The sequence below is a fragment of the Anolis carolinensis genome, chromosome 1 (assembly GCF_035594765.1).
Source record: "Anolis carolinensis isolate JA03-04 chromosome 1, rAnoCar3.1.pri, whole genome shotgun sequence".
Lineage (NCBI taxonomy): Eukaryota > Metazoa > Chordata > Lepidosauria > Squamata > Dactyloidae > Anolis > Anolis carolinensis.
Window position 1 is genome coordinate 236,788,154 of NC_085841.1, and position 13,843 is coordinate 236,801,996.

General features: G+C 40.8%; 1 long non-coding RNA gene across 1 annotated transcript; it reads right to left on the reverse strand.

Moving 5' to 3' along the window:
* Positions 1–9,765: 9,765 nt before the first annotated feature.
* LOC134295283 (uncharacterized) lies at positions 9,766–13,288 on the reverse strand. The gene is made up of 2 exons (XR_010001808.1): positions 13,162–13,288; positions 9,766–10,266 (listed from the first exon to the last, which is right to left on the reverse strand). It is a non-coding gene; the product is annotated as an uncharacterized LOC134295283 (long non-coding RNA).
* Positions 13,289–13,843: the final 555 nt, after the last annotated feature.

Below are 13,843 nucleotides of genomic sequence, written 5' to 3' on the forward strand. Positions count from 1 at the left end.
CAATGATTCCTTCATCTCTTTTGATGTGCAAAATCAGTCAATACCGGTAGCTCCTAAGCCCATTATGTTTCTATTACTTATTTAGTGTGATGGGTTGTGCGTGTGTGTGTGTATACACACGCGCACGCGCACGCATGCACACACACACACACACACACACATATACATTTGCCAACCTGAAATTGTGCAGTTGTGCTAAAAAATGAATCATAATGCTTGCTTGCTTACAAGGGCAGGGTTATGGAGACTGATCACACAGATTAGCAAACCAGCACAGATGTGCTAATGAAGAGAGGTGTGATATTGAAGTTTCTCTACTTAGTATGCATCAACTATCTCTACTAGTGGCTTCCAACCTTTGGGCCTTCTGGTGTTTTGGATTACAACTCCCAGAAATCCCAGCCAGTTTATAGTCTGTTAGGAATTGTGGGAGCTGAGGTCCAAAGCGCCTGGAGGACCAAAGATTGGGATCAACTGATCTATACTAATGTAATAGTTGCAACACAGCTGATTGATGTGATGACGTTCTTAGACCACACACTCCAGAATTCCTTATTTTTATGTTGGCTTCAGTTGATGGAAGCTGTAGGCCTGAAGTACAAAAAGTTTCTGACCCAAATTCACAGCTTTAAGGTACCACAAAGCCACTGTAAGTCAGCTGATCTGAGAAATACCATATGAGTAGTCTTTGAGAGTGATGAGAGCTTAATTAGGAGTATATGTTGCAATGGCTGTGAAGGTGGCAACTGATTGAGAAGCCGCTGTTGTCACGTTAATGGTTGAGAAGACTGTGTTGACCGGCTGTGCACCAACCTCCACACAGGTGTCTTCCAAGAAAAATAAAGTATGATGGAAGGCCATCATACTTGGACAACGAAGGATCGTCTAAGTATAAACGGAAAGGAGAAAAATATTCAGCTTAGAGGGAAGAAGGCAAAACATCTTGTTTCTAGGAGAAGTTCTTTTCTTGGCTGTTGGACTTTAAGCTTAGCAGTGATGGGGGATGGCAGTGATGCAATTGTGGAAACTAGGATTCCATTCTGCATCTTCATGCTCTACGAGCTACAGCCTCTATTTAGGTATTGTATCAATCTTATTTGATTTCCTATTTGTTAATCATCTTCCTGCCAAAGGTCAACCAACTTTATAATGGGTCGGAATCCAACTGGGCTGGAGGGCCACACCAAAGGCAGAGGGAAAGATTCCAGTTTTCAACTTCATTTCAGTATGAGAATTTCACACTTCAAAGTCATTAGAAAGAAGACCAAAAGGTCTCTGCCATATTTCCAGTGGTGTCAGTGGGAGCACTCTGGGGCCTATATTCCTTTTAGTCTTGACAAGGCAAGACATACCCCATGTAATCTTCACCAAATAAACATTCCCAATATTGAGGCCAGGGGAGCTGGAAATCGAGGCAAAGATTTTATAATTTTGTAGTGTAAATATACCTAAGTGTTTCTCTTTGTGGTTTGGGTTGGGCTTGACTTTAGGAATGCTTTTTAGCTGTCTGTTTCTTTTGCTTGTTCTATAGCTGGCTTTTGTACTGTGGTTGGGTGACTTGTCATATTGTATATCTGCAATTCGGCATGATGACTTTACAGTAGAACTTTAGAGACATATATGAAATAATTGGCTAACCAAACAGCCCCTGCATATTACAAGTCACGGAGGGGCCATCCAGACAGGGAGACATAAAAACGACACTTCTGGTAAAAGAAGGTCAATTTGGGATCAATCAGGTAAACCCTGCTTTGTCCCAAATTAATTAGATGCCCCATTAGACCTGGGCCATTTGACCTGGGCCTTCCTGTGCTTCTGCACTCCCAGGTATCAGTCCCTATAGACCATCTTGGTTCTTCGGGCTTCATGAACCTGGAGAACCGAGGAGGGCACCTCCCCCCAAAGCCCTTAAAATAAAAGAAAACTTACCTGGTCACCATGCCGCTCCTCTGGCAGAAATGACACGCCAGGAGGTGAGGGGGAGTGAGGGGGAAAATTGCTCCACCCCCCCCCCTTTCGTCTCCTAGCATGTCATTTCTATGCGCCAGGAGGTCTGCCGGGTGAGTGGCATGGAAGCCCAGTAAGTTTTTTCAAGCAAGCATCTAATGAAAAAAATCAAATCTGAAATGACAGGAAGGCTAACTTGTAGTGAGTTGTGCAAAGTGCATTATTTTAATTGACGAGTCCCCACAATAATAGTAATTATTAAAACGATTTTAGAATGTTTATTTATGTCATTCTTATAGATGGTGTTATTGTTATATGTGTTTGTTGCGTGTACTGTTTTTAAAATGTTGTGAGCCACTTTGGGCCCCATTCAGGGAGAAAAGTGGGATATAAATAATAATAATAATAATAATAATAATAATAATAATAATAATAATAATAATAATTGGGTTATTGTATGTTTTCCAGGCTGTATGGCCATGTTCCAGAAATATTCTCTCCTGCCGTTTCGCCCACATCTATGGCAGGTATCCTCAGAGGCAAGGAAGGTTTATATATATCTGTGGAAAGTCCAGGGTGAGAGAAGAACTCTTCAATGCTAATTAAGGTGATTAACTACAACATTCACACTGGCCTCCAACTGACATAGAGTTCTTCTCTCACCCTGGACTTTCCACAGATATATACAAAACCTTCCTTGCCTAGTTTCTCCATACCTCTGAGGATGCCTGCCATAGATGTGGGCGAAACGTCAGGAGACAATACTTCTGGAACATGGCCATACAGCCCAGAAAACATACAACAACCCTGTGATCCCGGCCATGAAGGCCTTCGGCAACACATTATTATTATTATTATTATTATTATTATTATTATTATTATTATTATTATTATTAGGGAATGATGTGGGGACTTTAAGCCCTGTCTGGAAGTGCCCTGATTGCAGACTTTTCTTACCACCTGGCAACGTATAAAAATATATATACAGTAGAGTCTCGCTTATCCAACGTAAACGGGCCGGCAGAACGTTGGATAAGCGAATATGTTGGATAATAAGGAGAGATTAAGGAAAAGCCTATTAAACATTAAATTAGGTTATGATCTTACAAATTAAGCACCAAAACATCATGTTAGACAACAAATTTGACAGAAAAAGTAGTTCAATACACAGTAATGCTATGTAGTAACTACTGTATTTACGAATTTATCACCAAAAAATCATGATATATTGAAAACATTGACTACAAAAATGCGTTGGATAATCCAGAACGTTGGATAAGCGAGTGTTGGATAAGTGAGACTCTACTGTATATTGAGAGATGTTATGAGAATATGTGCTCAGCCTCTCAAAGGTAGCTTAGAAGGGATAAAGCCAGAAACTCTAAGGGAGTCATGATGGGAATGTATGAGAAATTACCATATAGCTGTAGTCAAACAACAGGGGAAGTAATACAACTGATATACATGGAGTGTGTGAGGGCAAGGTTTGTTTGTTTGTTATTGTTGAGTTCCTCCAAGTTGTTTATATAGTGACTCTATCACTATAGTGACTCTATCACAGGAATTTCTTGCCAAGATTTGTTCAGAGCGGCTTTGCCATTCTCTTTCTTTGAGACTGAGGACTTTAGTGTACAAAGCTGCTACTCACACGATCATGGATAGTAGCTGCATAGTAGCATGAGCACCTTCATTATTATACGTCTATCCATTATACCGATTTGCTTATGCATAGTCCCCTACTTCCCTGCCCTCTTGCACTTCTGCTGCCTTGGTTTTGTTTTTGTTTTTGTTTTTTAAAAATAGTGTTTTAAAAAGTAATTTCACAATTTCAGGGATTGTGAATAAATTTTTTAAAAAACCAGCTAGTACTGAAATGTTAAAAATGTCTTGCTTGGGAATAATGTGTGTCTGTGTTGTGAGGACGGATGGGAGAGGAGACCAGCAGCTGGATGTGCATGACATCATGCAATAGGGATCATTTGTTGTGAACCTATCACAGGGGTTTCTTGGCAAGATTTGTTTTGGGGAAGGGGGTACTTTGCCTTCCTCTGAAGCTAAGAGAGTGTGACTTGGAAGACTTGTAGAATTCATGCAGTTTTATACCACTTTAACTACCATGGCTCAATGTTATGGAATCAAACTTTTACAAGGTCTTTAGCTTTTTCTGCCAAAGAGTGCCTCACCAAACTACAACCCGCAGGATTCCATAGCATTGAACCATGGCAATTAAACTGGTGTCAAACTGCACTAATTCTGTTGCATAGATGCACTCTTACGGTCATCCAGTGGGTTTCCTTGGGAAACTGGGAATTTGAATTGTAATCCAATGTTCAAACCATCATGCCATGCTGATTCCCAGAAAGAAGACACATTCCAGTAATGTGCTGTTCATGTAGCACACATCATATGCAATTTCCCCAAATTTTCCACTATTTTGGAACTCTGTAGATAGTAATCTTATTGAAAGGGCAACATCAAGGCTATGGCAAAGTATGATGGGGAGGCTAAATGAAGTCAGAATTGGCATGAGAAATGCCATCATTGGCGCACTGCTGATTGCACTGACTGTATAAATGGCCTAGATAATTGAATAAAAGGGCCCATACTGTGTAACAGGCAGGGATGTGTGAATCACTCTGAATTGATGATAATGAGACAAAGTCAGAGATGGACCAAGTCTAAATGAGGGGAATTGATTGGGGAAAGAAATGCATCATCCACAAAGGGGACAGAAAAACCAAGGTTTACAGAAAACGTGGACATGCTAATTCATATGTAAAGCTGAAAATAATTAATGTCATTGGGTCCCTCTGGCATAAAATAAAGCTATCCAATATGCTTGCTTATGACATGTTTTGGCTGTTCCATGCCTAGGTTTATCTCCAGATCTGACAATATACAATTCCAACATGACTCACTGGACTCTTCCTACAAAGGCTGAAGGGCCTTGAGTTTTAAATGCTTTGTTAATTTATTTAGCTATGACTTACTTCTTCCCTTTTTTTGTAGTCCACGGTAATTGTAGAACTCTTTTGTAGCTCAAAATTTCAAATGAGTTTATTCTCTTTCAATCAGGTTTCTTCATTGTCCATACCCATAAATAGAAAAGGGAAACACGTTTACATGGACAATCCTAACTTTAGTATTCAGTGGTATATTTTGACATTTCAGGATGATATTTGGTTAGCTACTATTCCAAGTTTTGGCCTTTTGTTGATTTTTTGACTGCAGTCTCCATTCTGGTTAATGACTGAGCCTAGATATGGAAAATTTTGCAGCCATTACGGTGTGGTGTGTAGTGTGAAAACACTTCTCTTTTTTTTTCCAGAAAGCAGGGATGGAAGGACAGGAAAACAGTATGGGAGCAACAATAGCCTTTCTTCTCCTACCTCAGAGGGATATTGAGCCATCAGTGTTTCTTTTAGAATGCATGGGGGAATCTCATGCCACCCCAACATACAGGAAGAATTGCCCATCCTGCGCTGCTTTCACCCCTCTTCAGTTATGGAGCTCCCTGGTTCCAATCCCATGATGTAGATCTTCTTCTGGTGGGGCTCCATGGCGCAAATGGAGAGGAACCAGCATACGCCACTACAACTGGAGGGGGGGGGGGACCTGGTGGTGGATGCTTCCCCCTTTGGGAGGAGGTAAGAGGGAAGCCAGGCCATGTGGGGCACGGGGAGATGGGTTCTCTCTGCCAGACACTGCCAGATTCGTCATGATCCATGGCAGATCGGTGGCTTAATGTGACAAGGTCCCTGGTAAATGATAGCAAAACTCACCAAGATGGTTTAAGCAGAGCCAAGAGAATTTGCCTTTGGATTACTATATAAGGTGAATATGAAATATAAATGGCCCCATTTCCAAGATACCTAATTATGATACCTGGAACGATTCCACCAGCGTTGCCTCCAAAAAATCTTACAAATCTCTTAGGAAGACAGGTGGACAAATGTCAGCGTGTTGGAAGAAGCAAAGACCACCAGCATTGAAGCGATGCTCCTACGCCATCAACTCTGCTGGACTGGCCACGTTGTCCGAATGCCCGATCACAGTTTCCCAAAGCAGTTACTATACTACCAACTCAAGAACGAGAAATGTAATGTTGGTGGACAGGAAAAGAAATTTAAAGATGGGCTTAAAGCCAACCTTAAAAACTGTGGCATAGACACCAGGAATTGGAAAACCCTGGCCCTTGAGTGCTCTAACTGGAGATCAGCTGTGATCAGCAGTGCTGCAGAATTCGAAGAGGCACGAATGGAGGGCTTAAGGGAGAAATGTGTCAAGAGGAGGGCACATCAAGTCAACCCTGACTGGGACCATCTTCCACCTGGAAACCAATGTCTTCACTGCGGAAGAACATGCGGGTCAAGAATAGGTCTCCACAGCCACCTACATATCCACCATCAAGACGCTACACTTAGAGGGCCATCATCCTTGGGCTATGAGGGATTATTATTTATTATTTATTTATTTACAGCATTTATATTCCGCCCTTCTCACCCCGAAGGGGACTCAGGGCGGATCACATTGCACACATAAAGGCAAACATTCAATGCCATGACAATAGAACAGAGACAGAGACAAGACGCCGGCACCGGGCTGGCCTTGAACTCATGACCTCTTGGTCAGAATGATTTGTTGATTTGTGACAGCTGGCTTGCTTTCCAGCCTGCGCCACAGCCCGGTCCTAAGTAAGCAATTAATTATGTTCATATAAGCAAATCCAGGTTTTCCAAAATCTGAAAGAATTCAAAATCCACTTCTGGTTCCAAGCATTTTGCATAAATGATGATGATGTATGATGATGAATTGTGAAAAAATCCCAGGAGATGGGACCTGAAACAAATACCTTGTTTACTTGCAGAATTTTGTTTGGGGGGTGGGGGGTGGGAACTAAAAATGTGACCACAACCAAAAATGAGTAATGCTTATGTGTGTTCAAACAAAAGTCCTGCTTGCCTCCCTGATAATTAAAAAACAAAGCCAAAGCCAAAAGCAGATTTCCCTAGACTTTGCTCCCTAGTGACATTTTGGCTCTGTTTGTCATCTGGAGGAAGTTTATGTCACTCTGAAATAGATCTTCAGCCGCTTAACTGTTTGCCTGTCCAGCGTCACCTCTTATGGCCCACGTCCTGATGGTGCTCAGAGAAAGGTTGCCGTGGAAGCTGGTGGGTGTCACTGATGTGGCCTTGCTGAAGAGCAGATGTCTCTGTGCATGATATTAACGTGGGGGGAAATGGCATGACAGCATATCCAATTCCCAAAGGCAGAGCCTTCAAGGAGCTCATTAGAAAAGATTGGTGCTGATTTAAGGATGATGGTCATATTAACTCTGAATCTGCAGGTGGTGCACATACAGAAACACACACATATAGCACATGCACATGTATTTCTTTGTGTCCGGCAGCCCAGAGTGATTCGCATCAGTTGCCCCTTGGTGAATATGCTGACAGCCTGACAGCTCTCACAAAGTCACATGAATAACAATACTGAAGGCACTGAGGCAAAAACATCTCCCTGCAATTTCTGTGGCCTGCAGATGATATAGTGCACTATTGCCATCTGCTGGATGTTTCCTCCAGTGAGCTCAAGGCAGTGCACAGGGCTCTTGCCTCTTTCCCTCCTTTATCCTTAAATAAAATTCCTTCTCTGCTGAAAAGGGAAATCTATAGCATCCTGTGGTCAATAGGAGGCCTTCACAGAAAGCAGTGTTTATGTGTGCATTTCTGTGCATATATTCCCTCTTTCTTTCCCCCCGCCCCCAAAACTATCTCATTCTCTCACTCTCTCACATGGAGATGTTAGGATATAAAAATGATTCACACCTCATTATCGTCTTCATGTTACAGTATATTTTTCTTCTTACAGTATATTAGAAGCAGACACTTAAGACACTTTTCGCCATGATTTATCATTTAGCTGCCATCAGAGGACTTCTGGTAGTAACTATATTATCAGCACAGTCGCTTTCCCTTAAAGGTGCCATGGTATATTGACTATATGTATGTATCATTGCACATGATATCTGTATCACTGCCATCATCCCCAAATGGCAAGTAATAGAAGCTTGAAGAGATTGTTTACAACACTCCAGGTGAATGTGTTAAAATGCCTGACATGAAGGTCAAGCTCCATATAAATTCTGGAACAAAACATGACTTTGGGGTGCTAAGATCAAATATTTTTAGACCTTCAGAGGCTTGTTTCTTGCTAGGCTCCTAATACCAATTTCTCTTCTGACTTTATGAAGACTTCCAATAATTTTGTATTTTCTTTAGCTTGCCTAATCAGCCATCAGTCTACTTTTTGGTTCATAGTACAGGTTCTCTATGCTGAATGTTTCCATATTTCCCTTTAGTTGCATTGAATTTCTGAACTCTATGTTTTGGATTCAGATTGTATTAGAGCACTCCCATAAATTCTGATTTGCCAGTCTCCACAATGAAGTACAGTTATCCCAACATTCATTCTCTTAAAGCCACTTACCATCGCCTTTCTCCCAAGATCCTTCTTGTGTCCTGTAAGAACACAATGCTCTGCCATATACTAAGTCACATTACTAGTGCCGTATGACCCCCTAATCGGTGCTTTCTAGAAATTATCTAGGTCTTCCAGGGTAAATTTGTTGGTAACTTTTGGTGAAGGTAATTCATTTCTATAGGGTTCACTAATTATTTAATTTCCTGTTTCCCATACATTCAGTAATATATCCCCTATAGGTATGTGGACTACACTGTGGTAGCAAATGTGCCTTTGAGGGCGCTTCCAGACAGCACCAAATTTTAGTCAGGGGCAAAAAACCCCGAGACCTGATAAGAGGTTCACATATAGACCTGTTGGTCATGGGATTTCTGCCTCCGTTGTCCTCACTTGCTGCTTTGTCCTGGGATTTTGCAACCCACAAGATGGCCAAGATGGCAGAAATGTCAGCGTTTTTTAAAAAAAACTCAAGATGCAAATATGCAAATAATTGTATAAATTCTGCTCCTGGGTTATAGAGGCTTCTTGGCCATCTCTGCAGACAAGTTTGGCCATGTACTTGTGCCTGGGAACTATAGGGAGCTGTTCCTGGGTTATACATGTCTGTTCTTGATTGGTGTTATCATAAAAACATGAGGAAAGTTGATTACATGGCAAAACTTTTGTTTGTGTGTCACAAACTTCATTAAGCGTGTGGAGGACCAAGTTTCTTTTGCCAGGATAAAGTTTTCATCCTCTAGTCAACTGTTGCCATGTTTTTAGGATATAACCAATTGGGAACCAACATGTATAACCCAGGAACAAACCCAGATAAAAAATCCCAGGTTTTCCAAATGCAGGGACATACAGACATTCAAAGATGAGCATTTTCAGGCCAGAATCGGGATATTATCGCACCTGAAAATCTCGTGTTTTTTGCCGTTTGTAGAGATTCCTCCTACGTTTTGAGGGAACGGCGTCTGGCCACCCTCCATTTTGATGCGGGAGCTCCTGGGATAAAGACGCTGTCTGGCCAGGCCCCAAGTCACTTGTGGTGTTACTGTGAATGTATGAATCTCATAGGGGTTTGTTAGGCAATTTGCCTGCAAGGAGGTTTCCCTCCCTCTGCTATTCCCTGCTGGTCTCCAGATACTAACCACTCCTTCTCAGCATCTCCTTTTGTCCTGCACTGTGGCAGTGAGAAGAACAATATGCACTGTTTTGCCTGAAAATGTTGACATAATCCACATTCCACTTTTGCTTTGTTTTGCTTTATGCCAAATGAGGTGGTTTCGGCATTTCCAGGACAGATATTTTTGTCTTGCATGTGTACTAAAAATATTTCTCTTTTCTCACTTTTCCTCTGCATCTTCACTTGTTTATTTGGCAACCACATAAAGAGCTGAATGAGAAATAAATAGTTCACCCGACAGCTGCTCAGCCTCCTAAACACACAACGTTCTGACTTGCTATAAGGCAATTTCATATGGAAGAACAGCTGAGCAAAAAGTGAGCAGTTCCTTCTTCCAGCTTGAGACTCCATTGTTTCTTATGTCTGGGGTCTCCAAGAGAAAAAGAGAATGACAGGCAGCCCCTTCCCCAACAGCTGCTATCTTCCAGGAGTAGTGTATCATTTCTAGACTCCCAACATCTCCACACACCTCCTGCAGATGTTTTGCTCCTTGTACATCTATAGTACAGAAGTCTTACAGCAAAGGTAGACAATCTTGGGTTCTCCAGATGTTTTAGGCTACAGAACCATAGTCCTTTACCACTGGTCATACTGACTGGATCATATGCAGGTTGGAATCACGGTGGTGGGACAAAGGTTCTGTTCTTCATCCTAGACTGGAAAACCTATGAGCAAATGGTGGGAGGAGAAAAGGCCAGGGTTAGGATGGCTGACATCACATGATAAACCTTTTAGTGGTCAATGTTTTTGTAGTCAGTGGTTTAAATTCATTGTGATATTTTGGTGGTAAATTTGTAAATACAGTAATTCTCTCCTTGTGGAGAGAAAAAGTGGGGTATAAATAAACATAATAATAATAATAATAATAATAATAATAATAATAACGATCTCAGCCGGCATTTGGAAACAATAGACATTGACAAAATTACGATCTGCCAGCTGCAAAAGGCCACCCTGCTGGGATCTGCGCACATCATCTGACAATACATCACACAGTCCTAGACACTTGGGAAGTGTTCGACTTGTGATTTTGTGATATGAAATCCAGCATATCTATCTTGTTTGCTGTGTCATAATAAAATAATAATATGATATGAAATCCAGCATGTCTATCTTGTTTGCTGTGTCATAAAATAATAATCTATATATATAAAAGAGTGATGGCATCACGGCGATTCACAAAACAACAAAAGTACAGGCCCCCCAACCTCAAAATTTGACAACACAACCCATCATCCACGCCTCAAGGTTGATACAACAAAAAGAAAAGAAAAATAAAGTCCTAATTAGAGGGAGAGCAATAATTTTTTTTATCCAATTGCTGCCAGTTTAGAGGGCTAATCTCTGCCCACTTGGTTGCCTAGCAACCAAGGGACAGCCAGGTTTCAGTTAGGGGACAGGCAGATTTAGGCCTCACTTAGACGTCTTCCACAGATTATCTAATTTGCACTGGATTATATGGCAGTGTAGACTCAAGGCCCCTCCACACAGCTATATAACCCATTTATAATCTTATATTATCTGCTTTGCACTGGATTATCTTGACTCCACACTGCCATATAATCCACTTCAGTGTGCATTTTATACAGCTGTGAAGAAGGGGCCTCATATAATCCAGTTCTGAGCAGATAATATAAGATTAGAAATACACAGTAGAGTCTCACTTATCCAACGTAAACAGGTCGGCAGGATAAGTGAATATGTTGGATAATAAGAAGGGATTCAGGAAAAGCCAATTAAACATCAAATTAGGTAATCGTTATACAAATTAAGCACCAAAACATCATATTATACAACAAATTTGACAGAAAAAGTAGTTCCATGCGCAGTAATGCTACGTAGTATTTACAGTAGAGTCTCACTTATCCAACACTCGCTTATCCAACGTTCTGGATTATCCAACGCATTTTTGTAGTCAATGCTTTCAATATATCGTGATATTTTGGTGCGAAATTCATAAATACAGTAATTACTATATAGCATTACTGTGTATTGAACTACTTTTTCTGACAAATTTGTTGTCTAACATGATGTTTTGGTGCTTAATTTGTAAAATCATAACTTAATTTGATGTTTAATAGGGTTATCCTTAATTCCTCATTTTCCAACATATTCGCTTATCCAACGTTCTGCCGGCCCGTTTATGTTGGATAAGTGAGACTCTACTGTACTGTATTTACAAATTTACCACTAAAATATCACAATGAATTTAAAACACTGACTACAAAAACATTGATTATGAAAAGGCAGACTGCGTTGGATAATCCAGAACATTGTATAAGCGAATGTTGGATAAGTGAGATTCTTCTTTAATATGAAATAATTACTGGGATAGAATAATGCAGAACAATACAATCTCTAAAACCAGGACAGTAAATAAACAGGGGAATTCCAAACAGGAAACAATCAGGGCCAGCTAACACCTCCCAACAAAGTATTCCAATCATCAAAGTCTGGCAAATCCTGTTTTCTCAGGGCCACAGACAGTAGAAGCACATAAAATATTGCAAACAATACCACTCTGAAAACAAGGGAATTCCAGACAGGAAACAATCAGGGCCAGCTAACACCTCCCAACAAAGTATTCCCATCATCAAAGTCTGGAAAATCCTCTGTTTTCTCAGGGCCACAGACAGTAGAAGCACATAAAATATCGCAAACAACACCACTCTGAAAACAAGGGAATTCCAGACAGGAAACAATCAGGGCCAGCTAACACCTCCCAACAAAAAATTCACTCAGGGAGGAAACAGCCAGGCTTTAAAGCTGCAAGGCCATTACATCCTACTCATTTTTCCTAATTGCAGCATTCATACTTGCCTCCAACAAACAAACAAAAAACCAATCAGAAATATTGTATATTCACAACCTTTAGTAAATAATATCCCCTGATGGCGCAGCGTGTTAAAGCGCTGAGCTGCTGAACTTCTGGACCGAAAGGCCACAGGTTTGAATTGGGGGAGCTGAGAGAGCCCCCACTGTTAGCCCCAGCTTCTGCCAACCCAGAAGTTCGAAAACATGCAAATGTGAGTGCATCAATAGGTACTGCTCCGGCGGGAAGGTAACGCCGCTCCATGCAGTCATCCCACATGACCTTGGAGGAGTCTGCGGACAACGCCGGCTCTTCGGCTTAGAAATGGAGATGAGCACCAACCCCCAGAGTCAGACATGACTGGACTTAATGTCAGGGGAAAACCTTTACCCTTGACCTTAACTACCACCAATTCCTCAATACTTTATTTCCCAGACCACCAGACTTCGCCACAGCAACGCGTGGCCGGGCACAGCTAGTAATAATAATAATAATAATAATAATAATAATAATAATAATAATAATAATATGCTGTCACCCTAAGGCAGAAAGACGCTTGAGTGTAGGCATCACTTGGAGCTGAAAAGTCAAGGACGAGGGGACAGTGCTAGGCTGCCCTCCCTCATGATAGCTGTCCAGTGAAACTTGCAGCACTGCAGGCTACTTTGTGATTGCATACAGCATGAAGCCTGACCCGGATTTTGTCTTTTCAAATCAAAAAGCCTTTTGTGGAAAGTACAGAACTTACTATTTCTGTTCCTTTAATCATTCAGAAGTATGGCGGTAACAATCCTATAGGCATGTTTCCCTTGCTGTTAAGATCCATGAGCAGTTTTTTTTTCTGTTGAAACAAATAGGCATTGGGCTTTGAGTGATGCCTCCCCACCAGACAGGTAGTTAGAATTTAACAAATATGTTATGGATATGCCCTAGTCTTTTCTTAGACACATTTGGCTACATGTCTTTAGAAAATATTTTCTGTTTCTTATTTGTCTCCAAAAAGATGCATGCAGGCCCTAGGTAATTTTCAAGTGTAAGCGCAAACAGTATTTCCCCCCCGCCCCTCCCAAATGCAGTGAGAATGGAAGAAGAGAGCCATGGAGATATTAAATAGCAAAGATAATAGGCTTCTTGTGGAAGAATAATCACTCAATTTGTTGTATCCAGAACAGAATAATAGAGTTGGAAGATATAGATATGTGTATTAATGAAATAAAAATAAATCTCGTTTGCACTTGTGTGTCTTGTACTGTTAATCTGTGTCGTGTAATGTTTTATGTCTTTTAAATTTGTTTTAATGATTATTTTGTGGGTTTAATTCTATTATAATGCTTATAGTTTGTTTTGAAATATTTTAAGAGGGAAAAAGTGGTATACAGTATAAATTAATAGTAATATCAAAAATAAAATATAGTATCCTAATAATAATT